General features: G+C 42.8%; 1 pseudogene across 1 annotated transcript; it reads left to right on the forward strand.

The window, feature by feature from the left end:
- Window positions 1-1719: 1719 nt before the first annotated feature.
- LOC146634365 (kinesin-like protein KIF1C) lies at window positions 1720-20782 on the forward strand (annotated as a pseudogene). Its single transcript, XR_014907044.1, has 27 exons — window positions 1720-1887; window positions 2867-2943; window positions 3052-3130; window positions 3493-3593; window positions 3701-3766; window positions 3833-4011; window positions 4364-4484; window positions 4575-4652; window positions 4760-4825; window positions 4932-5010; window positions 7627-7705; window positions 7836-7984; window positions 8782-8898; window positions 11695-11822; window positions 12192-12271; window positions 12846-12921; window positions 13963-14042; window positions 14577-14671; window positions 16688-16771; window positions 17003-17183; window positions 17313-17389; window positions 17458-17558; window positions 17726-17887; window positions 18979-19273; window positions 19353-19442; window positions 19517-19790; window positions 19943-20782. The product of XR_014907044.1 is annotated as a kinesin-like protein KIF1C (transcript).
- Window positions 20783-27757: the final 6975 nt, after the last annotated feature.

Genomic DNA, 27757 nt, shown 5'->3' on the forward strand with positions numbered 1-27757 from the left:
CCAGGACCTGAAGTGGGAGCCCACCATCACCTCCGTCATCAAGAAAGCCCAGCAGAGGATGGTACTTCCTGAGGCAGCTGAAGAAATTCAACCTGCCAACACGGACGATGATGCAGTTCTACACCGCAATCATCGAGTCCATCCTCACCTCCTCCATCACCGTGTGGTACGCTGGAGCCACTATCAGGGACAAACAGAGACTGCAGCGTGTTGTGCGCTCTGCTGAGAAGGTGATTGGCTGCAGACTCCCATCTCTGCAGGACCTGTACACCTCCAGGACACTGCGGCGTGCAGCTCGGATCTCAGCTGACCCTTCTCACCCTGGACACAGTCTGTTTGACCTGCTCCCCTCAGGCAGGAGGCTCCGGTCCATTCGCACCAGAACCTCTCGCCATAAGAACAGTTTCTTCCCCTCTGCTGTTGGACACATGAACAATAAACGTACGACTGTTCCCACCACTAACACATGACCCTACGCTGTGTTCACTGCATCATTCCATGTTTGGCACTGATCACCACCTGCACTCATGTATATATCATGTATATATCTATCTACTTAGCACTTTTAATTCTTATTTTTATTTTCTATGACAGTATGTTTGCACTGAAGCACCGCAGCAATTTCCTAATGTTGTAAACCTGCTCAACATTTGGCAATAAACCCTTTCTGATTCTGATTCTGACATGCTAACACATCAACACCACTGAGCTGATCGCAAGCAGGCCGATGATCATCCCACTCTGATAGATGATTGACTGTCAGATCAATAACCTGCTCACTGTTTAACAGACCTCACACACACACACTCGCTGACTGCAACAGTATCTGACGAGGTTCCTTCCCATGAGAACCGACTGGAGTGTAGATGGGCCCGAGGCGAGGGCGATCGGCATAGACTGACACACAAAGAGAGAAAGGTTTGGGAACGAGAGGAACAATAAAAGGGAAAAAAGTAGGGAAACTGGGGTGAAAAAGAGCCTCGTTGAGACGAGGAAGAACGGGAATGTCAAGAGGGAGGAAAGAATGAAGGGAGGAACTCAGGAGACGCTAATGAAAGGGGGAGAGAGGAGGAAACATTGTTTGAATGCTTCAGATGAGTTGGAGGTAAGAAAGGAGAATAAAAGCACGAGAGAAGCTGGGAAACAAAAGCATAAGAAATGTAGATGATGAGAAAGGGAAGAGGAGGAAAGCAGAAAGATGAATAGAGGAAGTAAGAAAAAGCATTAACAAGAAGAGGAGGAAGAAAAGGAAAGATGAGATGAATGGGAGAGGATAAGAACGAAAGGCAGAAACGGTAAGATGGAAAAATGAAGAAAGAAAGGAGAAGGCAGTTTAGAGAGTCGAGGAAAACTTAAGGATGAGGGGAAAAATAAGAGTTGAGGATTATAGGAAGACTATGGAAGAGGACAGAGGAGAGAAGAAGAGGAAAGGAAAATGTGTGAAGGAAAAAAGGATGATAGGGGGATGGAAAACTGAGGACTGGAAAAAGAGGAGGAGAGAAAGAAAAGAGCGGGAATGAGAAAAACCCGGCTCGTAAAATGAAGGGAGGAGTGCTGGGAAAGAGGAGGAAAAGTGGTCTGAGCAGCCTGGAAGCACAGGGAAAAATGGATATTAAAAAAACACGACTAAAGGATCAACAGAAAGACACTAAAATTGACCAAAGTAGTGAAGAAACCCTCTGTGTGCTGTGTGATTTGGATTTTTTTCTGTATGTTTATGACTGCTTTTTTTAACCGTGCTTTCTCATTTGCTGTGCTCAGGTGGTGGGCGGAGCTGAAAAATGGCGGGTGCATCAGTGAAGGTGGCGGTGCGAGTCCGCCCATTCAACTCCAGAGAGATCGGACGCAACGCCAAGTGTGTGATCCAGATGCAGGGAAACACCACCTGTGAGAACAACACACATGTTCTGTCCTTTAGGCTTTATGGGGCCCCTTACTGAGACACTAACCTGAAGATGTCCTCACAGGATCTGAAACATTCAGATGTCCTGACAAAGATAAAGAAAGGAGAACAAATAAATGAGAAACCATGGAAACAGATTACAAAGGTTTTTAGATAATGAGAGGCCGGTCACTGTCCTCATAATAAGACACGGCATAATGAGGACACACCACTGGCTAAGAGAACAGGTTGTTGTTGACAGAGTTTTATGATCACCATCTCATTATGATGTAAGGAGGATTTTTATTGTGACCTTGAATCATAAACTGTGGGTATAACATGGATATAGCCTCTATGCATATTAAAGCCTCAGGTGTAGCATTGTGGCAGCGGCCATGTTGGTGTTTTGGAGGTTAATCCTCTGTCACGAGCATTAATAAAGTTAAAACTGACCTTCAGCTTAAACGCTGTGAACCTGCTCGTCGCAGAGTTAGCCATGAAAGCAGCTGTGGCATCACTTTAATGTGGCTGAAGAATATAACAGTCCCTGGACTGTAACAGCATTTAGCTTTAGGCTAACAGTCACTATTGATTTTAATTAACAAAGAATGCTAACACTCTCCTGTCCCTGTGCGGGTTAGGGGTTTTTATGGCTTCAGCGATCCCAACGTCCTCCTGGGCTGTCATGTGACGTCTGATCCTACTGCTGCATAAACTGACAGGCACACACAGCCTGGTTATTAATAGACTTCACTGCAGCAGGGCTGTTATTGGCAGCTGTGTGTCCATCTGACTAATATTTATATGCAGAGCCCGTCATATATGCTGTGAATGCTGGGAGTGGTCACATGCAGATGTCCCCACTTCAACAGTCACATTTTGTTGCCTCCATATTTGAAAGTGAGGAGAAAAGAAATAAAACTGGAGTGTGTCCACACACTTCTGGTCATGCACTGAAGGTTGTTTCTTTATGATTCTTTCCAGGCATCTCCAATCCCAAACAGCCCAAAGATGGAGCCAAGAACTTCACCTTTGACTACTCCTACTGGTCACACACAACGGTGAAAACACTCTCTCTCTCTCTCACTCTCACACACACACACACAGAAAACATCAATATTATAACCCAGAATCAGTGATAACAGTGCCATGTGTTTGTGTCCCTGCAGCCCGATGACCCCGGCTTCACCTCTCAGACACAGGTGTATAAGGACATCAGAGAGGAGATGCTGCTGCACGCCTTCGAAGGTGCGTCTGAACGTCCTCTCAGATGTCAAAGAATAGCCCGACCTCTGTCTGCTAAAATACAATTTTAAATTTTTTTTAACTCTAATTAAATTTGGCAGTATCGGTCCTCCATAGTCCAACTCCGACTATGTAGCTAATGAGACTAATGGTGACCGGTAACAATGCTGATACTTGTTACTATAGTGATACTGATGTGTAAAATGAGACTGTTGATGGTGATGATGATGCTGATCATGACAGCACAATTATATTCTACATAGGCAGGCTGATAGTCTTAATGTCTAATACAGGAATAAGCTAAAGAGGACTTTATTTATAATTTTAGAATAACTTGTAATATTGTTGTTGTTGTTGTTTTCCAGGATACAATGTGTGTATTTTTGCGTATGGACAGACGGGTGCAGGAAAGAGCTACACTATGATGGGCAAACAGGAGCCTGGACAGGAAGGGATCATACCACAGGTAAACGCAGTCATGTCACGTCATTACTGCTGTTGCATTAATGTTTACTGATTCAAAGGCATAACTGATGAAGAATTATATAAATGTCTGTCTGTCTGTGTGTTCAGCTATGTGAGGACTTGTTTCAGAGAACAGGAGAAAACACAGATCCTGACCTGACCTACTCCGTAGAGGTGAGCCCTCATCTAACCTGATCAGTTTTATTTAAACTGATTTACCCGATTAAACATCCATCACAGGTGTCCTACATGGAGATCTACTGTGAGCGGGTTCGGGACCTGTTGAACCCAAAATCCCAGGGCACGCTGCGGGTCCGGGAGCATCCCATCCTGGGGCCCTACGTGGAGGATCTGTCCAAACTGGCTGTGACTGGATTCACGGACATCCGGGACCTGATGGACGCCGGCAACAAAGCTCGGTCAGTTTTCTTCCGGATAATTTCAGAGGTTGAAGTTTAAAACAAAGTGTAAAAGGCTGCAGCTGTCTGAGGAAGTTTGGAAGGCAAATGATCTAAATTTTTGAAAAACATAAATCTTATTCTACTGGTAACCAATCCATCATATAATACAGCAGAATTATGTAGATCGGCACAGTAGATGGACTTGTCTATCTTTTGAGCCATGATCAGATTGATACCCAATCAGTTCATTAATCGCCCATTAGCCAATGTTACTTATTCTACACTTGTGCTATAAATGTGTAACATCTGTATTATTGTAAAGAATGAATTGCAGTAACATTAAACTAATCAAGTTTATTTCTGATTGCAGGACGGTCGCAGCTACAAACATGAATGAGACGTCGTCCAGGTCCCACGCTGTCTTCACCATCGTCTTCACCCAAAAACGACGAGATCAGATGACCAGCCTGGACAAAAGCAGAAACCAGAAAGTGTGTCTGCTTCTCTGTTTTGTCCCAAAGGACTTTTTTTTCTCCCCAAATGTCAGGTTTTTATTTTGATTCTCGCACTTTTCTCTTCAGGTCAGTAAGATCAGTCTGGTCGACCTGGCTGGAAGTGAACAATCAGACTCCTCTGGGGCAAAGGGCACACGGCTCAAGGTCAGAGATAATGTGGCGCAATCAGATTATGTATCTACTCATGTGCTGCTCATTGTCATGCATCCACTGCCACATTCATCATGTATTCATTGTATGTTTGCATGCAGGAAGGAGCAAACATCAACAAATCTCTGACCACATTAGGAAAAGTGATTTCAGCTTTGGCTGAAATGGTAATTCTACACTCTTCATATTTACAAGTCAAATACAGTCATGTGCAATGTGGGAGATGGTTCTGGTACATGGGAAAACTGACTGCTTCTTGTCTCTGATCTGCAGCAGAGCAGTAAAAAGAGGAAAAGTGATTTTATTCCCTACAGAGACTCTGTTCTCACCTGGCTACTGAAGGAGAACCTGGGTAAGTAGAGCATTGGTAGGTTAAAGGAGTATTCACAATGTCAGATTGAGCATAAATAAACAGTACAAGGAGTCATTAAAGGCTAACAGCTATTAATAATAACGTCAATACTAGGACTAACAGCATGTTTCTTTGATCAAACAATTAACAAGACTTGTTGTGTCTGCACTTACAATACACCTTAACCTGTCAGGACTAATAGTACACCTTAACCTGTCAGAACTAAAACTACACTTTAACCTGTCAGGACCAATAGTACACTTTAACCTGTCAGGACTAAAACTACACTTTAACCTGTCAGAACTAAAACTACACTTTAACCTGTCAGGACTAAAACTACACTTTAACCTGTCAGAACTAAAACTACACTTTAACCTGTCAGGACCAATAGTACACTTTAACCTGTCAGGACTAAAACTACACTTTAACCTGTCAGGACCAATAGTACACTTTAACCTGTCAGGACTAAAACTACACTTTAACCTGTCAGGACCAATAGTACACTTTAACCTGTCAGGACTAAAACTACACTTTAACCTGTCAGGACTAAAACTACACTTTAACCTGTCAGGACTAATAGTACACTTTAACCTGTCAGGACCAATAGTACACTTTAACCTGTCAGGACTAAAACTACACTTTAACCTGTCAGAACTAAAACTACACTTTAACCTGTCAGGACCAATAGTACACTTTAACCTGTCAGGACTAAAACTACACTTTAACCTGTCAGAACTAAAACTACACTTTAACCTGTCAGGACCAATAGTACACTTTAACCTGTCAGGACTAATAGTACACTTTAACCTGTCAGAACTAAAACTACACTTTAACCTGTCAGGACTAAAACTACACTTTAACCTGTCAGGACCAATAGTACACTTTAACCTGTCAGGACTAAAACTACACTTTAACCTGTCAGGACTAAAACTACACTTTAACCTGTCAGGACTAATAGTACACTTTAACCTGTCAGGACCAATAGTACACTTTAACCTGTCAGGACTAAAACTACACTTTAACCTGTCAGGACTAAAACTACACTTTAACCTGTCAGGACCAATAGTACACTTTAACCTGTCAGGACTAAAACTACACTTTAACCTGTCAGGACTAAAACTACACTTTAACCTGTCAGGACTAATAGTACACTTTAACCTGTCAGGACTAAAACTACACTTTAACCTGTCAGAACTAAAACTACACTTTAACCTGTCAGGACTAATAGTACACTTTAACCTGTCAGAACTAAAACTACACTTTAACCTGTCAGAACTAAAACTACACTTTAACCTGTCAGGACCAATAGTACACTTTAACCTGTCAGAACTAAAACTACACCTTAACCTGTCAGAACTAAAACTACACTTTAACCTGTCAGGACTAAAACTACACTTTAACCTGTCAGAACTAAAACTACACTTTAACCTGTCAGGACTAAAACTACACTTTAACCTGTCAGGACCAATAGTACACTTTAACCTGTCAGGACCAATAGTACACTTTAACCTGTCAGAACTAAAACTACACTTTAACCTGTCAGGACCAATAGTACACTTTAACCTGTCAGGACCAATAGTACACTTTAACCTGTCAGGACTAATAGTACACTTTAACCTGTCAGGACTAAAACTACACTTTAACCTGTCAGGACCAATAGTACACTTTAACCTGTCAGGACCAATAGTACACTTTAACCTGTCAGGACTAAAACTACACTTTAACCTGTCAGGACTAATAGTACACTTTAACCTGTCAGAACTAAAACTACACCTTAACCTGTCAGGACCAATAGTACACTTTAACCTGTCAGGACTAAAACTACACTTTAACCTGTCAGGACTAAAACTACACTTTAACCTGTCAGGACCAATAGTACACTTTAACCTGTCAGGACTAATAGTACACTTTAACCTGTCAGAACTAAAACTACACTTTAACCTGTCAGAACTAAAACTACACTTTAACCTGTCAGGACTAAAACTACACTTTAACCTGTCAGGACCAATAGTACACTTTAACCTGTCAGGACTAATAGTACACTTTAACCTGTCAGGACCAATAGTACACTTTAACCTGTCAGGACTAATAGTACACTTTAACCTGTCAGAACTAAAACTACACTTTAACCTGTCAGAACTAAAACTACACTTTAACCTGTCAGGACTAAAACTACACTTTAACCTGTCAGGACCAATAGTACACTTTAACCTGTCAGGACTAAAACTACACTTTAACCTGTCAGGACCAATAGTACACTTTAACCTGTCAGGACCAATAGTACACTTTAACCTGTCAGGACTAAAACTACACTTTAACCTGTCAGGACCAATAGTACACTTTAACCTGTCAGGACTAAAACTACACTTTAACCTGTCAGGACTAAAACTACACCTTAACCTGTCAGGACCAATAGTACACTTTAACCTGTCAGGACTAAAACTACACTTTAACCTGTCAGGACTAAAACTACACCTTAACCTGTCAGGACCAATAGTACACTTTAACCTGTCAGGACTAATAGTACACTTTAACCCCACAGACATGTATAGAGTTGCAGAGTTAATATCAGGCAAAGTTTAAGTACCTTAAAGGTTTGATGTGTGCTTCTTTCAGGAGGAAACTCTCGCACAGCAATGATTGCTGCGCTAAGTCCTGCTGACATCAACTACGAAGAAACACTGAGCACTCTGAGGTCAGTTACTTGGTGTAATCTGTCTATGAGGCTTTTTATGGATCAGTTAATGTGTTTTCAGGCAGCGGGTATGTTGCAAAGCTGGCATAGTCAGATTAATATAATCTAATTCGGTCCGGTTCGGTTCCAGATATGCTGACCGTGCCAAACAGATTCGCTGTAACGCTGTGATCAATGAAGATCCAAATGCCAAACTGATCAGAGAGCTGAAGGCCGAAGTGGAGCGACTGAGAAACCTGCTGTTCTCTCAGGGCCTGCAGGAGCTGCTGGACAATGCCGGTATGCACACATACAGAATAATGAACCTTATCTGCTTGTTCAGTCTGACGTTCGGGTTCAAATTCTCTTTCAGATTCTTTCAGCTTCAAAAACAGGATCAGTGCGTCTGTTCTTGCAGGTCTTACAATAAAGTTTAACGTCAAAACAAAAATGAAAAAACCATTAATGAGATGATGCTCTGACTGAAGTATTTCTAAATACTCTAAATACATCCACAACATGAGGTTAATCATTAACTTGCTGCTGTGTGGTTTTGATTTCTTGGTATGAAAAAGTCCCGTTCCTAAGTGTCACATGCACATTGATTCTTTTCTGAAGCATTTAAATATCTGGTGTCTGCGATGCTGTGAATCCATCATGATTATTTATAAGAAAAAGCTTAGAAATGTGCTGCGCATCAACACTGCTCATAAAAAGCTGGAGAAGCAGAGAAGCTCCTCTCAGACAGCAGAGTTCATTTCTATTGTGAACCTTATGCATTGCTAAACACGCAAACGCTGTGGATGTGATACTCAGACTGTGCTTCATATAAACATGGAATGCAGTCTGTTTACGGCCTAATAAACTGTACACATCACATGCTGTTGTTCTTTCATTTGGACCTGGTATGAACAGCACGTCTATGTGCAGTATGCTGTAGAGACGGTTATTTACAGACAACAGCAACTGTGTGTGTGTGAGAAGATATTTACAAGCTGTCGTTACATAACCAGGATTGCTGAGATTCCAGCATGTTAGAAATTAAATCTCCTCCTCTTCACTTCTTCTTCTCTGCTCTCTTTCTGTGTCTCTTAAAGTCAACAACAACAACAACATCAACGGCCCCGGTGGTGTCGCAGGTGCGTCCCCCTCCCCTCTCCAGCTGGCTCTCACATCCAATGGGATCACGCCTGAGAATGGCTCCGCCCCTCCAGGTCACTCTATATGTTTATGTGGATTATTGGGAATCCAAAAAGACTGTGCCTTTGTCTTTACTAGTTTAAATTTAAAAAATACAGAAGTGGTTCATCATGTTTTCATAATTAAATTAACGATATAAGTGACCATTTACCAGTCTTTGCATCGTATAATTGCCATTATAAAGTGAACAACGATGGACATAAGATTATTTACAAACGAATAAGAACAGAGAAGACCTTAAATTGTCTTAGAAATGAACTTTTAAAGCAAGATTGGAATATTGTATATGAACAAACAGAAGTTAATAAAGCTTACGAAGGATTTTTAAGAACATTTAACACATTACTTGATAAAAACTGCCCAGTAATTGAAATCAATAGGAAACACAACTATGCAGGAAGACCATGGATGACAAAAGGACTACAAAATGCCAGCAAAAAAAAGAATACCCTATATCGAGAATTCATAAAAAAGAGAACAATAGAAACTGAAATGAAGTATAAAACTTACAAAAATAAATTAACTAATATAATGAGATCCTGTAAAAGAGAGTATTACATTAAAAGGTTAGAACACAATAAAGATAACACAAGAGATATATGGAATGTATTAAACAGAATAATCAAAAATGAATCAAGGAATAATGATTACCCTGGGTACTTTATAGAAGGGACAAGAAGTATTAATAACATGGAGGAGATAGTAAATGGCTTTAATGAATTCTTCGTAAACATAGGGCCAAAACTGGCAGAAGAAATAAAGGTTGATGGAATAGAAAGGGACACTGGTGAAAATATTGAAAGGAATAGTAGCTCAATGTTTTTAAGAGCAGTGGAAGAGAAAGAGATTTATGACATGGTTAGAGGACTTAAGAACAAAACCAGTACAGACTGGAATGATATTGATATGGTAACGGTAAAGACAGTTATTGATGGTATCGTAAAACCATTAAAATATATATTCAACTTGTCGTTTCAAAAAGGAGTTTTTCCACAAAAAATGAAAGTTGCTAAAGTTATTCCCATTTACAAAACCGGTGAAAGACATCATTTTACAAACTATAGACCAGTGTCAATACTCTCCCAGTTCTCTAAGATACTGGAAAAACTCTTCATAAAAAGATTTGACAGTTTTGTGGAAAAATATGAATTAATGACAGATAGTCAGTATGGGTTCAGAAACAACAGATCAACAGCTTTGGCACTGATAGATTTAATGGAAAAGATAACGGAATGTATGGATAATAAGAGGTATGCGCTCGGAGTTTTCTTAGATCTAAAGAAGGCGTTTGATACTGTTAATCATGAAATTCTATTAAAAAAACTGGAAAAGTACGGGTTTAGGGGAGTGGTTTTGGAATGGTTAAAAAGCTATGTAGGGAATAGGCAACAATATGTACAAATAAATGAATATAAATCTAATTTGATGGATATAGCTTGTGGAGTACCTCAAGGTTCAGTACTGGGTCCAAAAATGTTTATTATGTACTTAAATGATATCTGCAGAGTATCGGAGATTTTAAAGTTTGTAATATTTGCAGATGACACAAATATACTGTGTTCAGGTGGGGAATTGCCACAGGTTTTGGAAATGATCACACAGGAATTAACGATATTAAAGAAGTGGTTTGATATAAATAAATTATCATTGAATCTCGATAAAACCAAATTTATGTTGTTTGGAAACCAAAAGAAAAACATCGAAGTAGAAATATGTGTTGACAATGTATATTTAGAAAGAGTAAATGAAATAAAATTTCTTGGGGTGATCATTGACCACAAGCTCTGTTGGAAGCCACACATTACTTATGTTCGGGGGAAATTGGCACGGGGCATTGCCGTCCTGGGAAAAGCAAAGCATATGTTGGATCAGAAAGCACTGCACATTTTATACTGTGCTTTACTACTGCCATATATGAGCTACTGTGTAGAGGTCTGGGGAAACACATACAAAAGTAACACACAAACAATAACTATAATACAGAAAAGGGCCATTAGATTAATAAATAATGTAGGGTACAGGGACCATACAAATGCACTCTTTGTCAAAATGCAAGCTATTAAATTCCAAGACTTGGTGAAGCTTAAAACAGCGCAAATAATGTATAAAGTCAGAAATAAATTGCTTCCCAAAGAAATCTGTAAATTGTTCATAGAAAGAGAAGGTGGGTATAACTTAAGAGGGAAATGGAATTTAAAAATACAAAGTGCTAGAACAACTTTAAGAACTATGTCAATCTCAATTGCAGGAGTTAAATTATGGAACAGTCTAACAGAAGAAATAAAAGACAGTCAAAACATAAAACAGTTTAAAGTAAAATATAAAAACCTAATTTTAAATAAGTATAAGAATGAAGAAGACGGGGTTAACCCAGGATGGTAATGTTGCTGGTAATGGTGTTGCGGTTCTTTTTTGGTTGTTTTTTTGTTTTTTTGTTTTGTTTTGGTTTGTTGTTTTTCCATAACTTGTGTATCTGCAAATATACACATTCTGTATTTTTCATATGAAAGAAACTATACTGTGGTGGGGCTTGCTAATTTCTTGTTTTTGATTTATGTATGTTATGTTTTGTTTTACTTCATATGTTTATATGTTTCATATGTTGTTTGTTTAATTTAAGACAAAAAAAAAAATTAAATGAATGAGAGGTAAAACTTGAGGGGGTAGGGACAAATAAGTAAATACTTCAGCCTACTCCTTTTCAAACAAATAATGGAATGATATTTTGTAATGATTGTGAAGGCACATGTTTGAAATGTTTGAAATAAAAATGAACTGAACTGAACTGAAATGTTTTATTTCCTGTGCAGGCGCTGAGCCGGTATCTGAAGGTGACACGCCTGCTGACCGTGATCAGCTGATTGAGGATGGAGAGGAAAGGGTGGAGGGAGAGTCCACAGAGAACATCAGCAAAGAGGAAGCAGCTGAGAGACTGATGGTAGGGCGAGACGTTTTATCACCTCGCACTTTTCCGGGTCATAATTCCATCATATCTAAATTTGAGAAACATATACTCTTAGATCCAGTGTGACTTCCACTGTCAGAGAAATCTATTACTTCTTTGATAGTTTTCTGGAAATCGATTGAAAAGAATGAGAAAAAACAGACTTAAAACTTCAGAACGTGTCTGGGAATCCTCATATTTTTAGTTTTTCTCAGTTTAAGAGAAATTCAGCAAAAGTTTTCTGTACATCTGTGATTACACTGCAAACAGGAGTTGCTGAGCACTATTTCACCTTCTTTGAATGAGAATGAAGAAGTTTTATTGGTATATGTTTACAATACATGTGTGTGTTTTTGCATGTAGGAAACAGAGAAAATCATCGCTGAGCTGAACGAGACGTGGGAGGAGAAACTGAGAAAAACAGAATCTATTCGTTTGGAGAGGTTAGTTTTATTTGAATCTGAGCTTTTTACATGTTTGCCTCTGTCCGTAGTTAATATAGTGAACATGTTTTGGTGTCACCTGTTACTTTCTTAAACGTAACGACGATATCATGAACATCAGCATTTATACCGCTGCTGAGGGCAGCTCTTTTTCTCCTGAGCCACTCAGACAAAACCTCAGGGCAGGTGTAGAAGTGGAAAAAGTCTCATCTTTTCAAGCTGCTGGATCGTCCTCTGTATTAGCTTGAAATCTTGGCGCTTCTGCACTGACACTGATAAAAAACAACAACTCATGTCTGTGACCCGGCAACAGCTACCATGCGAAGTTTTGTGTCAGCAGAGTGACACATCTTTTGGCATTTCCCACTGTTCATGAAGGCAAAAAAAGGTTTAACGACCCTTTATCCACTGTGGCAGACGAGGCTCATGGGAACTGTAGTGTTTACAGCACAGGTGGAAAAGCTGAGTGTGTTTGTTCACTAACTCACAGATGAAAACATTTGGAAACACGAACACAGAGGGAGAACAAAAATGGATGATGATTGATGTCTCTGTCTCTCGCTCGCTCCCTCAGAGAGCCCCTGCTGGCAGAGATGGGCGTGTCCATAAAGGAAGATGGAGGAACGCTGGGCGTCTTCTCTCCTAAAGGAGTGAGTGTATATTTAACCCTTTCTCTCTATATATACTGTTGTCAGTCTGTTCTGTGTCTGCAGACATCTTTGCAGAAAATGTTATTATGTAAGCTCTGACAGTCTGTGGGACTGGTTTAGTAATACTTTAACTTTAGGATTGTGTGATCCCTGGCTGCTGACACACGATATGCAGGTATTTGTTAGGAGCTGTAACTCCTGCTGGTATTTTAAAACAGTGTATTTAATTTTTGGATTCACCTTTATGTCAGGTTAAAGCTACTCTTTGAGTTGGTGTGTTTTGTTAGAACAGCCGATAAATTGATTTTACAATCAATCAATCATATAGCACATTTTTAAGACCGAAGTACACCAAAGTGCTTTCCAGTAAAATCACAATAAAATATAAATTACAAATATATAAAATATAAGATGATTACATAATCTAAATACAGAGCCAGATGTAATTTACTTCATGCCTGGGAGTGTTCGTCCAGTCAGAGCCGAGTGTCTGCTGCTCATAAGCACCTGTGTCGACGCGCACTCAGCTTTAGAAGTGATGATGTCACTGTTTGATTTTAAGTCTCTCTGGTCTTTGCAGTAAAATCGCTGCAGTCTGCTGAGCAGATGTTTGAAATCCAGATTAAAACTCAGAGACGATAAATCGTGCAGCAGCTTTTCTCTCCGTACCACCACCTCACCAACACCGAACATCTTTAACTCTTTCCCTCATAAAGACGACATCTGACAACCTTTAATGACTTCAGGTGAACTTCGACTCAGTGTCAACATTCACTTTAGTAGTGTTGTCTTCATTCATGGTGTGTTGTTCACTTTGGTAAATGATGCTGTTTATAAAAGTGCTTATAAAAGGATCTGACTGAATGCAGTCCTGGCTCCAGTCACATGTTTAGTACTAGTTAAAAGTTAACAGCATCCAATCGTGTTTAGTGTTTTCTATCTTCCACTCTCACTGTGTGGATCCGCCTCACTTTTAAAGGGGGAAAAAGATGACCCCATCATGTAAAACTAAAGTTAATGTAATGTCTGTGTGTGTTACAGACGCCTCACCTGGTCAACCTGAATGAAGACCCTCTGATGTCCGAGTGCCTCCTCTATTACATCAAGGAGGGAGTGACCAGGTCAGCAGTGATTTCATCATCGGTCATTTAGTTCATCAGTTATTTGATCATTTTGTTGGTCTTTGCTCAGAAAATCTGATAAATTGAGTCTAAAGTGTGAAACGTTTTAGCCATCCTGTGCAGAGACCAAACGTCAGAGACGCCTCAGCTCATCTCCATGTGAAAGCAACAAATTACACACAGACACAAGTCCATCACTAGTTTAGCTGCTTTACTTCATTAGTAGAAAAAGTAATGACACTGTTTACATGTAGTGCATGCAGAAATCTGCTCGTGCAGAGGTTACCACACCGATAATGATCCACAGAGTCATCGTGGAGAACAATGAGTTTCATTACGTATCTTATCAGACACGACACTCGCTGTTATCTAACAACTACTTTATGATCTTGGACATCAGAAGCTCCTCCGTTAGTTTTATTGCAGGAGAAGTTGCACCTTCATCTTTATTCCTGGTGGAGTTGTATAACTAGCTTGGCAGGTGTTTACATTAGTTTTTTCATCTGTCTGTGTGTGTGTGTGTGCGCGCGCCAGGGTCGGGCAGCAGGACGTGGACATTAAACTGTCGGGTCAGTTCATAAAGGAGATTCACTGCGTTTTTGTCAGTGAGACCAACGAGCAGGGAGAAGGTGAGATGTTTACTCCTTGCATAAACCTTTGCTCACATGTCTGACACTCTGATGCCTGATTGGCTGTCTCTGCTCTGCTGCACTGCTGTTTTGTGGTCACACAGCTTCATTGTGCGGAGTTTAAGCAGCCTCAGTCCTGTGGTTTGATCAGCTCCTGTAGTTCACTGTGCAATAACCTCATTATGAACCATGGGTCCTTCAGTACTTTATACACACCAGAGAAACATGTTCTACACGTTACCTGAAGCTGTTTAACATCTGAAGTTATAAAAGAATAAAAATACAAACTACATTTGTACAAATTACTTACTTATCATCGTTACTACCTGCTGCATCATAGTTGGCCTCTTCTACAATCTGCTGCCATAGATCTCCTGTTCCAGTGCTGGAAGTTTTTCTTTTTATTAAATGTGGTGTGAGTTTCTAATGATGTAGTGAGCATAGCTGTCAGTAATCCTTGTGAGCAGTCTGCCCTACACACAAAGCACAGCGCACACTTTTTGTTTCTATTATAGGATCTATATGATGTCATAAAGAGGTCATATCAATAGTATACCTGTGAGCACACCTGCGGTCTGTTTGGGGGAGTCTGCCGTCAAAGAAAGGAGCTACAGCAGCTTGTTTCAGACAGAGGGGCCAGTGTGACATAAATAAAAATGATTTTAAACTGTGAGTCATGCTGAGCTGCTGTGGCAGTGTGAGACTAACAGAAATAAAAACATGGTTCTGGAAATGCATTTTTAATCAGATTTGATTTGCATCACTCCTCAAAGTAACGTTTCTGACATGTTTCAGCAGCAGCCGGGGTTAAAGTCAGACCTGCAGGCAGCTGAGTTGATCATTAACATGTGTAAGTCTGGAATGAGTCACAGTGGCAGACAAATGTGCTCTTGACTTCTGTCACATTACACCTCCTGATTCCACTGGCTTATAATCATCTTTAAATATTGAAAGCACACTCGAGCCTCTCTGAGAAGGTTTCTGAAGAGTTTGAGACCAGAAGGACAAAGAAGGTCCTGCAGTGCTTTTATGTACCACATGATGGCTCCGCATGATGTGTGGATTCGAAACTTTGCAGCCAGAACATGCTGATAAGAAAAGTTTGAGCACTTATATATGTATATATAGATTCAATTAGTTACTAACACTAAAAATATTGTTTTGATTGCTATTGCAATTTCATTTTAAATATACAAATGTGGTATTATATATACATATGTCATGAAACCTGTGCTAATTTGCATAAATGTACACTAGATTATGGGGCAAAAAATTCCTGTTTTGTTTTTTTTGTTTTTTTCCATGAGCGTCTCACCTTAGAGGTCTGGTCTGTGTCCAGGCTGTAGTTCTTTGTTCTCGGACTGTGTGTAGAGTCTGAAGCTGCAGCTCTCTTCCTGTTTTCATTAAAAGTTATAAACAGGTGTGTGTGTGTGTGTGCGTGTGCGTGCGTGTGCGTGTGTGTGTGTGTGTGCGCGCGCGCTCAGTGAGTGACTCTTTCTTCTTCTCTTTCTGTGAAAGCTGCCAGGAAATCTGTCAGGTATTAGTCATTGCTACTCGTCATGGTGACATCATCCTCATGTTCACACCCATGTTTCCTGTGCCTTCCCCGCCTCCCTCCTCCTGTCCCAGACACCCCTTCCTCACCCTCTGTCTGTATATCTGTGTGTGTGTGTCTGCTGCTGTTACCCTGTGCGCTGTAGCACGATCCCTGGTTTCAGTGCATGTCTGTATGTGAGACCGAGAGGCCTCTGTAGTTGTGGACATACCCCTTTCAGATCCAGGTCTCTGTCTCTGGATTGTGGATCAACCTTTCTAGTAATGTTACAGGATACAAGCCCAGATATTAAGGTCCATGATAAAGCCTCCGTCACTGCTGCGAGTCCTCCCATCAGACTGTTTCATGCTCATGTGTCATATCAGACAGAGCCGGTCTCCTTGTGTTTCACAGAGCTGTGTTTCAGTTCTCCTGATGAGTTTTTCTTGCTTTGCTTGGACTGTCTGTGTCTCCCTCTGCAGTGGTGGTCACTCTGGAGCCGTTAGTTGGAGCAGAGACCTACGTTAACGGGAAGCAGATCGCCGATGCTGTCGTATTAAAACAAGGTACAGAAACACACCCGGCAGCTTTTCTTACGAGTTCACTGCGGCTTTAAACAAACAGGAAGCACCTGCCATTACACTGCTCCTGCAGCTGTTACATCAGGTTTCACTTTAGTTTACAGCTTATTACACACGAACATGAAAAACAAAGCAGGTTTGATCGATGGAGTAAACACACCACCCAAAACCTGCAGGAGACCTCAGACTCCGTTTCCTGTCTGTTTCCGTCTCTAGGTAACCGCATTGTGATGGGGAAGAACCACGTGTTTCGGTTCAACCACCCGGAGCAGGCGAGGCTGGACAGGGAGCGCAGCGCCACGATGGAGCAGCAGGGGGAGCCGGAGGACTGGAACTACGCGCAGAAAGAGCTGCTGGAGAAACAAGGCATCGACATCAAGCTGGAGATGGAGAAGAGGTAGATGCACCTTTACTAGACCCTGAAGTGTGGTTTTCAGATAGCATCTGTAGACACACTGTAAACCACGTCAGATATCAGAGCTGTTTCCTGATTATTGATCGTCTGATTGGTTGGTTGGTGCTGCAGACTGCAGGACGTGGAGACTCAGTACCGTAAAGAGAAGGAGGAGGCTGACCTGCTGCTGGAGCAGCACAGACTGGTGAGTTTCTCCTTCAGGTGAGCTCGTGTGGTGACTGCTTCAGGTGTTTTACCTTCTCTGTGTGTGCAGTAGCCTACGCAGACAGCGACAGCGGGGACGACTCGGACAAACGATCCTGTGAGGAGAGCTGGAGGCTCATCTCCTCCCTGAGAGAGAAGCTGCCAGCCAACAAGGTATCAGCTCCTCATAATCTCCTCGTTCATAGCTCCTCATGTAGCTGTGACATCCCATAGAGACCTGATAGGATCGTGAAGCAAGCTTTTCTGCTGACAGGGACAGTCATTGGAGCAGATTAATGTACCTGTGAGCTGACCTGTCTCACCTGTATGTCTGTGTCCAGGTGCAGTCCATAGTGAAACGCTGTGGTCTGCCCAGCAGCGGGAAGAGGAGGGAGCCTCTGCGAGTGTATCAGATCCCTCAGAGGAGGAGGATCAGCAAAGACCCCAAACGGGTGACCATGGAGGACCTCCGCATGCAGGCCGTCAAAGAGATCTGCTACGAGGTCTCACAAACACACACGTGATATCAGAGTGTTCTCTGACTGGTTTCAGAGGGACAGATAAACATTTTAGAAGTTATTCTCATAAATACTCTTATATCTCTACATTCAGGGGCAAAGGGTTAAAACTTTACCTCGAAAAATACACTGGACCTTTCAAAACCCAAACCCTCCTGGAGATGGCTCCAGGTGGACACTTTACACTGGTCTGTAGTGTTGGACCAATTTGGTCCATGACTAAGTCAGACAGACTCTGTTAGTTAGACTCCATAGCTCCAGTCAAACGCAACAAATAAGTGGTAAATTGTGAAAATCATACATGATGCATTTTCCAATAAAACCAGGATCACTAGATTGTTACAGACCTTGCTGTGTAACCATAAACTCTTTAAAAAAGGTAGTCATAGTAAAGCCACATTACCTTTTCCTTTCCAAATTTTGAAGCCTGGACTGTAGCATTTAAGAGTTAAAAACATGCATCCGTGGACTGTACGGGAGTGTCACACTGACACTGGTGCCTGCGATTAAGTGTAAAGAAATAAGTCCACTCACTAAAACTGGAGCACAGAGTTCTCGGAGGGTTGGTAGTAGAGCTAGTACCCATGGCACAGTGTTGATTGGTCTGTTCAGCCTGTGTGAGGTAAAATATGTGATCGTCTTAAGATATCGCACCAGAACATACAGAGGCAAATTATAAACCTGAGTGGGTTCAGATTTGCCCATTTTTGTGGGTTCTGTGCACTCAGGCCCTGCTCTACGGTGTAGATGCCACTGAAGTCCATTGCTAGGTTGTGGTCACGCAACCTTACAGTGGACAGGTGCATAGATGCTAAAAATGGGTTATTGTAACCAGTCGATATGAGGTTCCTAGGCCACATGATTATGTCATAGTGTCTGATGTAGATAAGAACCTCGGGACCCTAATATGTACCTGCGTGCCAAGTTTGGTTGCTCCACTCCTGATTGTTTAGCAGTCTGTGGAGAGATTTGGAGAACAGTAAAATTAACCAGCACAAACAGTCCAGAGGACATTAGAGGAGGAGCTTTTTTTTCTTTTTTTAAACCTGTTCCTCTGTATGTGGCGCCCCCCTCAGGTGGCTCTGGGAGACTTCCGTCACTCCCGTCAGGAGATCGAGGCGCTCTCCATTGTCAAGATGAAGGAGCTGTGCCGCATGTACGCCAAGAAGGACACCAACGAGAGGGAGGGCTGTGGCCCAGGACGTCTGCGACACTGTGGGCATCGGAGAGGAGAGGAGCCCTCCCGCTGAAGAGGGGGGAGGAGGAGGAGGAAGTGGTGGTAGTGGAGGAGGAGAGACAGGGGAAGGTGGAGAAAAGGCAGGCGTGTACGACTTGAAGGCTCACATCGATAAGCTGACAGATATTTTGGAGGTGAGTTATGCTAATCTTGTTTTCTTCACGACCTGAGAGGCGCTAGAGGAGCAGAGCTAAATGTGTGCGACTCCTGCAGGAGGTGAAGCTGCAGAACAACATGAAGGACGAGGAGATCAAAGCTCTGAGAGACAGAATGATCAAGATGGAGAGCGTCATACCTCTTCAGGTATGTTCGCACCTCCTGTCCCGCCCCTTCAACCCATCACCACCAGAGTTAACCGTTGTTTGACTTGTTTCCAGGACGACGACTTGAACGGCGAGGGAGGCGAGTCCCCTCAGAGAGAGAGAGAGATGGAGATAGGGACGGGGATGATGAATGCCCTAGCCACCCAGAGGTCAGAGTTCAGCGGCTGATGGAGGAGGACCCGGCGTTCAGGAGAGGACGCCTCCGCTGGATGAAAAAGGAGCAGCAGCGCCTCCTGAACCTGCAGCAGCAGAACATCACCAAGAAGCTGCGAGGACAGAACCAAAGCCAAGGTGAGCTCGGGGGTGTGGCCATACCGTGATGGCGAGGGTTCCAATAGAAGTCACTGCAAACGATCGTCATCAATAAACCCTTCAAATGATTGTTTATCTGTACTTAGTCGAGTCGGTTGCTTATGCTGTGACCATCTTTAATTTACAGTCTGTGCTCTGTCCCTAACTTTACTCCTCCCCCAGCTCCAGGTCAGAACGCTTCATCCCTCCGCAGGAATGCAAGCTCAAGTTTCCCTTTAAGAGTAACCCTGCCCATCGGCTGTCATGGGGACCCGCCAGTGCCGCTCTGCAAGCTCTCGGTCTGGGGGAGGGAGGAGGAGGTGATGGTGTTGAGCAGAAGGAGAATGGAGGAGGAGAAGCTAAAGGTTCTCCCTCACCTCCACCTCCCCCACAAGGTCAACTGCCTGGTCTCTTGCCCCTCCCCTTCCCAGCTCAGCCCCCTCGCATGCGCACCCCAAGTCCTCATCGCGCCTGGCAGCAGCGTAACCAGGGCAACCAGGGTGGCTATCACTACAACAACCAGGCCAACCAAAACCAGCAGCGTCGTTACCGCCGCAACTCCCTGGACAGCTCGCCACAGGGGAACGGGAGCTACGACAATGACCAGCACTTCAGCAGTGGTGGCAATGGTGGCCACCAGGGGTGACCAAGACAGAGGAGGGGATTTTGACCTGGGCCAGGTGGGGAGAGAGGAGGAGGAGGCAGAGGAGGAAGCAGAGACAGGGACAGAGACAGAGATGGAGGCTTCCATTATAATCAACGCCAGCACCATCAGTTCCACCACCACCATCCCTACTACAACCCCCACAATGCACCATTCCAGCCTGGACCTCACCCTCACCCCCATTACCACAGCCTGCCGCGCTCAGGGGCTCCACCCCTTCCTGCTGACATGCTACTTGGCATTATGCCACCGCCGGGGGCGTGGAGCTTCAACACTCCGCCCAGGATGAGGCGGCAGTTCAGCGCACCGGACCTCAAAAACAACAACAAGGAGACGCCGATCTGACCTCTGACCTCCTGAATACGGAGACTCCTGATTGGCTGCGGGACACAGGGCGATCCTGATGCTGTAGAGCAGGGGTGCTCAATACGTCGATCGCGATCGACCAGTCGATCGCAAAGGTAGTATTGGTAGATCGCATGGCATTAAAAAAATAGATGCCAGCCTATCATCCATCCCGTCACTTGATTGATACAGGGAAGCCAGTCAGATGACATCAGATTTTTTCTGACGCTTAGGTCGCTGCGCATGCGCAAACAGCGGCGCGAAGTGTAGTAAAACTGACAAGCTAGTCAGCGAGTTAACTCCAATTTTTAGCTCTCGGTTTTTTCTCTTAAACCTGGCCGTTAGCAGCTACTGTCCGGACTATGCATCCCTGGCTGATTCAATTCAGTGCAAGTCATCAGAGTAAACTCAGGTAATGACAAAAAATTTACATAGTTAATTGTGTTGTGAAATATTGGATATTGCGGTTATGCATGTATATACATTGTAGATATAAAGAATCCTCAATATATTTATAAATAAGTATATGTTTTGGATTTTTGTAGTGGGTAGATCATTTTGACTTGGTCATTTTATAAGTAGCTCACATGCGGAAAAAGTGTGAGCACCCCTGCTGTAGAGAATCGGCTGAGAGTGTGCGCGCGTGTGTGCAATTGAGCACTTTTACACACCCTGTATCCTCTGTCCTGCTGCGTGTGTTTGTGCTTGTGTGTGTGTGTGTGAAGCTTGAATTAGCAAAGGTGAGCTGTTAGCGACACTGACGTGCAAAAAGTGATTTTGAATTTGTTTTATTTTATTTTATCTGTTATGTTGTTCTGTCAGACTTTGATCACGTAGTAATTTAGCCTTTTTTTATTTTTTAAATTTCACCGATGGCTGGTGTTCGGGTGTCGATCATCGTGTTAACAAGGTGCCTTAAAGCCAACGTGTCTGCTGGTGAAGCTAATTTTCTTTTTAAAGATCAAGTATGTTTGTTAGTAGGGTGGTGTTTCTGGGTTAGAAGAGTTTTTTTTTTTTTTTTAGTGTTAGCAAGTGAAGAGTAGGTGAAATTGTGAGCTTAGCCTAGCCTACGCTGCATTCAAGTTCCATGGGAATTACAGATTGTACAGCTTGTTTAACTCACTTCAACCCTCAAACTGATGATTAAGAGTTTAATCTGGAGCAGTTCCCAAATGGTGATTAATATTAAAATGAAGTTTATTTTTACTCGTTTATTTAATCATAAATACAATAGAGCCCACTGTGCTTGTATTTAGCATCTGCTGCAAACCAAAAAAAAATGTATACAGTTCAACAACTTAAATATTGATTTAAATTTGAGAAAAAAATATGCAGAAACATATATATATTACATGTGAGTACATTTTCTCAATATTTAATTCTTTGAAAAACACACTGATAATGTTGCCTTTTTTTCCTGTCATATTTACCACCTGTGATCTGTTTTTGATTGAAGCTTGAAACTTGTATTTACATCTTCTCCCATGTGATTTGAATGCAGCATCGCTGAGTGCTACAAACCAAAGAAAGCGGCTGTGTGGCGCCTCCTAGTCAGGGTAAAAGCATCAGTGCAGGAACAATAAGTGCCAATGTGGCTTTTGTAAAAACGCTAAAACACGCAGAGTTCCAAAAATGGAGAAGCAGGCGAGAAAGGCGAGTGCAGATGCCCCCCTGAGGAAGCGGAGGTGCAGAGAGGAAGAGGAGTAGGTGGTGCGCTTGTCTTATCTGTCAGATGTTTGTTTTTAAGAGCTGTGTGTGTATATTTGAAGTGTTAAATCTGATTTTAAACACATGAAACGTGCTGACGGTAAGTTCACCGTCTCTGGCAATCGTGGGAAATGCAAGTGATGCGTAACACATGATGATGCCCCAAGGTGGGAAATGTGGGAGCTTTGAGACAGAATCCTGAAGGGATGGATTAGTTTATGTAGGGCTGGATAAGGAAGGAATTCTGGGAGATGTATTGAGAAGCAGAAGGTTTTGAGGAAGAGAAGAAGAAGCTGATATACAGTAAGCTTTTTTTTTTTTTTTTGAAGAAGTAACAGACACTACAGCATGTCGGGTGTGATACGAGATTCGTGCTGTAAGGACGCGACACTTTTTACTTTATGTCCAATTCAAAAAGGATGGGAAAATTCACTGCTGCCTTCCTGGCACGTCAGGATCCTGGAAATTGTGGCCTCCACCTGTTTCAGGTTGCTTTTAATTTCTTCTTGTTTTTCAAACATGACATTTGCACACACATACTTTTGCTGGTGTTGTGTTCACTTCACATGTGTAAGACAGGAAACAAATTTCCAGCTTCCTGCGTCCCAGCGAACGCAGCACCCTATGTGCGTTTTATTCGCACTGAATTAATGAAGACAAGTTTACTGCCAGGAGGAGCTGGGAGAGTTGGCGATACTGCGCACACTCCACCCACTCAAAGCAGAGGATTGTGGGAGTTAACAAGTGGAGCAACTATGAGCTCTGTGACTTTTAAGGCTTTTTCATAAAAAGGTTAGATCCAACCAATGGCAGTGCTCCTTCCCGCTGCAGGAGGGAGTCAGCGCCATGACGATGACAATAATTGTGATGAAAACAAAAGAAGTGATTGCAATTGGCCTGAGAAGCATGATGTCAGCAGAATCTCTGGAATTGGTCAATCACAGGACAATCGCTAATCCTGCTGCCACTGCCGGGCCTGATGGGAAAATATGTTTTTTTTATTTTTATTTTTTAGATTTGTTTTTTTCATTTCCAGCTTGGGCCTCTGATTGGCTGTTTGTTTTTCCTTTGTGTATTACATCATGTGTTAGATTTGTATTGTTGATTGTCATTTATGCTTAGAAATATTTACTTATATATGCTTAGAGTTTTGTAATTAGTTGTAGATTGGTAGAGGTTTTGATCCTTGATAGTCTGCAAACTTTGTGTGTATTAGACAGCACTTTGGGAGCATGAGAGGTCATACCGTGTCTTATTGTTTTATGGTAGGATTAACGTAGTTGCGTCTGTTCTAGTCTAAGTGCTCTTTGTTTAGATGAACTGCAGGACTTCCTCACCGTGTTATCTAGGATGAACCATCTAGGGTGAGGGGGAGGCTACCCTCTTCCTGACCAAGGATGTTTGACCCTTTGATCAGCAGTCCACACACACACACACACACACACACACACACACACACACACACACACACACACACACACACACACAGGCAAGGTACTCTTTGTGTATGTAGACGTCATATGTTAATGAACTTATGCATATTCATGTAACCTCAATAAAAGGACAGTGATATGGGAGAACGGACGAGACCAACTGGAGTCAAGCGGTTGTCCGGTTCTCTCCCGTGCACGAGAAACATGAAGAAGCTTGCCTACTTGTGTCTTGCTTTGCAGTGTAATTATATTGTCTTCAACGTTCCAGCGGATGGGTTCAAGCTACAAACCTATCATTAATTGGTCCTTCGATGCCGGAGCCCTGGAATCGCATTCACCGAGGGGAGGAGAGGCACGCTGAAAGTCTGACGTCAGCCAGGAAGTTCCTGTGGATTCGCTGTATGTCTTTTCTCCTCGATGAATGGCGATTGGCGGGATTCGAGGCTGATATTACACGCTAAGCAACACCGAGTAAGTTTAGAGTCCAACTCTATAACTGTACGTCTTCGCCGCTCAGTGGGGCGTTGTCCGTGGCCGCTCAGTGGGGCTAAAATTCGCCGTCTAAGTGGGGCGATGTACAAGGCCGCTCAGTGGGGTTTTTTGTACAGAAGCATTAAGTCGCAGAGTTGCGCAGTTCGAACTTTTTTTGGTTCGCCGTCTTAGTGGGGCGAAATACAGACCGCTGTGTGGGGTACTGTAGTGAGTTCTCCACCGCTCAGTGGGGTGTTGAGAAGTTCCGCGGGGTCCAGATTGTGCTGGACAGTAGGCCTATTTTGTGTTGTTGTCATTGTCGTCGTTGTTGTTGTTGTTGTTGTGTGTGCGGAGCAGAACATGTGGTCTGTGACACCGACTGTTGTTGTTATCATGGGTTTCTAAGCAACCAAGAGTGAGTCGGAGGGAGACAGACGTTTGTGCTGGACTTTGCTCCTGGCAGCACAAAGTATTTATGTAAAAAAGAGAGGGAGCGACGGCTCCACAGCTGCGCGGGTTCACGCGAGCGCGGTCACGCGGGTTTCGCGCGGACCTGAGCCGTGCGGTTAATCGCAGGCTTAAAAATGGAAGAGATTAAAATGTTAGAAGTTTTCAGAAAACACACCAGCCTTGGAGAGCTGTGGAGAAGGCCAGCCCACATCAGCAGCACTTAAGATATGCTCTGGTGAATGGCTTTCCCCCCACCCCTTGCTGACACAATGTTTATTCTTTAGCTTGCCCTGATCGACAGCAGCCTGTGTGCCAGACCATAGATTTAATTGAGGTGGATAGTTGTTAAAAGTAATCTACATTAAGCTTGTGGTTGCTTAAATTCAGTACAATGACATGTGAGGTGAAGTGATATAGGTAAATATTTAAACTCATGAAGTGCATAGAGGCACTTGACCTGTGTGAAAGACTGTCGTCTTGTTATGAGCCATTGTTGAGATATAGAGCACATCTGTGAAAACAACTAATATGCTCAACCCTGTATGAAACATCTAAAAATACATGATGGAGAAGCTGTGTTGAATATGTAAGTGTAAGACTTTGCCACTGTGGGCAGAGCATGCAACTACTGTGTGATGTCGCGTTGCAGTTTTGTTTTTGTTTTTTGAGCTGATGAGCAAGCTACACATTATCAGATCAAGAGCTGTCTGAGAACTACTCAAAGAGAGGGAAACAGAGAGTGTGCAGCGTTTCCATGAGCAGTTTTTCTGCACTTTGACTCGTGTGTGTGTGTAGCATCAGCATCATGTTTTTGTTTATTTGTTTTGTTGGATTAAAAATAATTAAATAAACTGGTGATCATGCTTATGGATCACCATGGCACATATCTCCAGCCATATGGTTTATTTATGCAGATGAAAAAGTGAGTGTGAATGTGTCTGACATCACAGTGTTTTTGTGCACTGTGCAAAAGTGATTGCCTCTGATTGTGAGTGAGAGCGGTGATTTTGCAGACCACCAGCTATTGTGAAGAAAAAAAAAGAGTGAAAAAGAGACAAATTACTACATTGTAGACGAAGAGAAATAATCATAGGAAAAAGGTTTTGTGTTGATCAGCCGAAAAACAACTACAATGTCATTTTCTGCTTTTAAGAAAGGATTGTTCACACAAACACAGAGAGAGAGAGAGAGAGAGATGTGTGTTGATTAAGCAGTGATGATAATAATGAACATGTTTTAGTTTGTCACTTTCAGGTGAAAAGCAGACCTGTATCAATTTTCCACATGCAACAGTCGGAAGAAAGTTATAGTTTAACATCATTGGAAACATGCAGGCCAAGTTTCTGGCTGACTTATTTACAGTGCCATGTGTTTCTCAACCTCACAAGCGAGCTCACTCCTCCCTGAAGATAAGGAATGCGGCTCCAAAGCAATAACATGATAAAGAGACAGCAGCAAGTCCTGAGCACAAAAAGTCCCAGCAAAGCAGCAGCAATGTGGATAAACAGCAGCAGAAGAAGAAAGCAAACCCATCTTCCTGTCTGATTGGTTGAATTTCACGGAGGGGCGAGCAAGATGGCAGCGTGAAGAGGAGTTTTTGTTTGAGTTCTCAGCACGAGACACTTATTTGACGTCTTTCTGGCCTTCGGGACTTTTTTGGAGATCAGCGCGCTAAACTTGCTGGATCTGAGGCCAGGGTCTGCGGCGGCAGCATGTTGAAATGCTCAAAAAGGACTGAGTGACTCGGGCAAGCCACATGCGGCTAGCGACATGAAAGAAATGGACCCTTCATGATGCGTTCAACGTGCCAGCGCTGTGGTGGGAAAGGCTCCATCATAAACACGCCCTGCGCCCTGCGCCGAGGTTCAGGCCAAGAAGAAGAAGACGATGACTTCCAAGCCCAAGAAGGTCGGCCTCAGCGTGGGCGAGCTGATTGTGAAAGCCGTGGTCGCTTCCAAGGAGCGCAACGGCCTGTCTGTGGCCGCTCTCAAGAAGGCTCTGGCTGCCGGAGGCTACGATGTGGACAAGAACAAGGCCCGTGTCAAGACCGCCATCAAGAGCCTGGTGGCGAAGGGCACTCTGGTGCAGACCAAGGGCACCAGGACCTCCGGATCCTTCAAGATGAACAAGGCTACTGAGAGCAAAGCCAAGAAGCCCGCCGCGGCCAAAGCCAAGAAACCGGCAGCAGCTGCTAAGAAGTCGCCCAAGAAGGCAGCAGCAGCACTTCAGCTACTAGACAGGACAAAGCTGAAGGAGAACTGCCGGGACTGTTGAAGTGGGAGAGGACAAAAGAGTGAGAGGACAACAGAGTGAGAAGACTAGGTGAGAACACATAGGAATTATTTAATGTGGGAAATCAAAATTTGGGTTAGCAAACCTGGGGAAAAGAAAACTGACTGCTTAAGTTGGAAAATTGAGACGGAGTCTGAAACATTGCGAAAATAGAAACATATACAAAATCACACACACACAAGCAGAACATGCATTAACCCTACTAACAATTCCAAACACAAAATGACTCATGAAGACTCATAGCACATTAGTTAAGAAATGATTAAACAATAGTAGAGAAGTGTGTAGGAAAGGCAGCTTTAAGAACATGCTCTGCTGGAGATGCAGCTCCACAGACATGCATTAGACCTGCCTAATAACACAAACCCATGCAATGAAAATTAGCTTGTTATCTTTCATCAGTGTTAAAATAGTGTCAATTTAGCAGACACTTGTTATTAAATACTGAATTTATCCAATGCAAAAAATTGACTCTCCAGGTTGCAGGACAACAGTTTAACTTTTGTGGGAAAAAAAGATCCTGGTTTGACCAACCAGTGATCAGACAATAAATTTAGTTGTTAAAATGGTAAATTGGGAGAAGCTTCCTGCTTGATTGAGGCAGCACATGTAATTTACTGTATGAGGGAAATTGTCTTTTGT

This window comes from Diplotaxodon limnothrissa, linkage group LG3, assembly GCF_057381915.1.
Source record: "Diplotaxodon limnothrissa isolate DT_005_m linkage group LG3, D_limnothrissa_male_GT1.1, whole genome shotgun sequence".
Classification (NCBI taxonomy): domain Eukaryota; kingdom Metazoa; phylum Chordata; class Actinopteri; order Cichliformes; family Cichlidae; genus Diplotaxodon; species Diplotaxodon limnothrissa.